This window comes from Grammomys surdaster, unplaced genomic scaffold, assembly GCF_004785775.1.
Source record: "Grammomys surdaster isolate TR1022 unplaced genomic scaffold, NIH_TR_1.0 170, whole genome shotgun sequence".
NCBI lineage: Eukaryota > Metazoa > Chordata > Mammalia > Rodentia > Muridae > Grammomys > Grammomys surdaster.
The window spans coordinates 23,444,643-23,446,934 of NW_021604618.1; positions in this window are offsets into that span (position 1 = coordinate 23,444,643).

Sequence of the window (2,292 nt, forward strand, 5' to 3'; positions counted from 1 at the left end):
ACAACTGGTTTTCTCACTTGCCCTCTGGTTTTTCTTGGCAGTGTTGCACAGTTGAGAGGAGGAGTGGAGGCTGTGGATCCATGGGGCCTTTGTGCTATCGGTCTTTCCATAGCTCTCGGGCCGCGATGCTATGGTAAGGGAGCCAGGAGGAACTGGTGAACAGATGGGGCCTCCACCGGGAGGGGACTGTGTTTCTGCAGGAAAGAGTGTCAAGGTCCTAGCTGTGAGACTATTGCTCACAACAAAGAGAGCCTCGGGCAGCTCTTGCACCTGAGCCCTCTGTTTCTAGAGTTTAAGCACTAACAGAAACCACTCTGGACCATCCTTGATAAGACTTTTTTTTTTTTCAGGCAGTGGTACTATTTCAAGTGAGACCTTCCAGGTCCACAGTGAATCTCGAATAAAATTAGCAGAGGTGGGGCTGGAGAGATGGTCCAGAGGTTAAGAGTGTGGGCTATTCTTCCCCAGAATCTGAGTGTGAGACCCAGCATCTACATGGGTGAGGGGCTCACTGTCTTAAATGCCAGTTCCAGGTTATCTCATGCCCCCCTCGCCTCTTGCAGGCACCAGGCATGCACGTGGCACACAGACGTACATACACATAAAATTAAAACATTGTTTTAAATGAATGAAAAAGACAAGATAAGAATGTAGCTTCCTGGTAAAGTAACTGTCCATCGATATCTGAGGCGCTCAGAGGGGTGGGGAGGCTCTAGTGTGTTAAGGAGCAAGTCAGAGGGGGAGAAGATAAAGCAGGATCCTGTGTGAGGAGTGGGCAGGATACCCACTCACTCTGACTTTCCTGCGGTGATTTACTTCTTCCTGTGTCTCCTGATTTCTGAGTCCTCTGAGGAACTTATCCATAAGGGTCATTTTCTTTCTTGTGTTTTCAATTCTGTGACAAATCAGCTTTTATAATGTACAGACACACAAATATAGTTCTCCGAGGTCATTGGTTTGCTGCTGTGTTGGGGATTGAACTCAGGGCCTCAAGCATGCTGAGTGAACAACCTACCTGGGACACACCTGTGGCCCTGACTCACTTTCTAATACCCACACCTTCAATACTCACCTTCCCTCAGCCCGCTGATCGCTGGAGCTCCTACCTTTCCTCCCAATTCTGTCTGCTCAGTGCTCTTGTGCACTGCTTTGCTTCCCACCTCCTTCACCTCCATCCCATCACCTTTCTGTCCCCAGGCCCCTGACACATCTCATCTACTCCCTCTGAAGGCCAGGAACCCTTTCCTGCTCTTATCGTGAAGAACCTTTTAGAACTCTGAGAATCCAGACCCTTCTCTCTTCTGCTCCCTCCCTCCCATCCCTCTTTCTTCCCTCCTTTCCCATTCCCTCACATCTCTTCTTATTCTCCTGCCATCACCTAGTTTGTCATTTTCTTCTCACACCTACGTTGGTGCTCCCCAGGGATGTCCCAGGAACTCACCTGTTCTCCCTCCACTCATTTCCCACGACTTAGGTGATTCCCAGAACTGTGCCCTGCAGACACCTCTTCTTTGCCAACTTGTGACACTTGACATCCAGTGTGCCCAAGTGATTCCTTCCCCGCTTTCCCTCAGCGGGCCTGCCTTTCCTCCTGCGTTTCTGGTCTTGGTGAGGATGTTGTACGCAGGTCATGAAGGTGAGGTCAGGGCCTTTGCTCCTCTCCTTGCCTCCCGTGGTCCAGCTCAACCCCTGATTAGCAACGCCTTCATCTGCCTTCCCCTCAGCTATAATTCACTGAAACACCAGCTTGTCTAGATAACAACACCTAACCAATTTCCCACCCCCTTTCTCCAGATTCATTACTACTGAGTTTTCAGTTTTTTTGAAATGATAATTATATTATTTCCTTCCTTCTGTTTCCTCCTTCCAACTCTCCACAAACACTCTTCTGTCCCAACTTACTCCACCTCAAATCATGGACTTTATTTCTCACCACTGGTTTTTCTGAAGGGCCAGTTCAAACAAACAGTCCCTGCTAGGATCCAACAATGAACGAGGTCTAAACTTCTCAGCATCACCCTAAAAGCCATCGAGGGTCTTTCTCTCCCCTCCTGGATCCCAGGTAGGCCAACCCCCACCCTTAGTTCCCTAATAGAGACCTGTCTTCCTCCACCTCTCTCTCTGTCTCTCTCTGTGATGGAGACCTGTCTTCCTCCACCTCTCTGTGTCTCTGTCTCTCTCAGTGTCTCTGTCTCTCTCTGTCTCTCTCTGTCTCTCTCTGTCTCTCTCTCTGTCTCTCTCTCTGTCTCTCTCTCTCTCTCTCTCTCTCTCTCTCTCTCTCTCTCTCTCTCT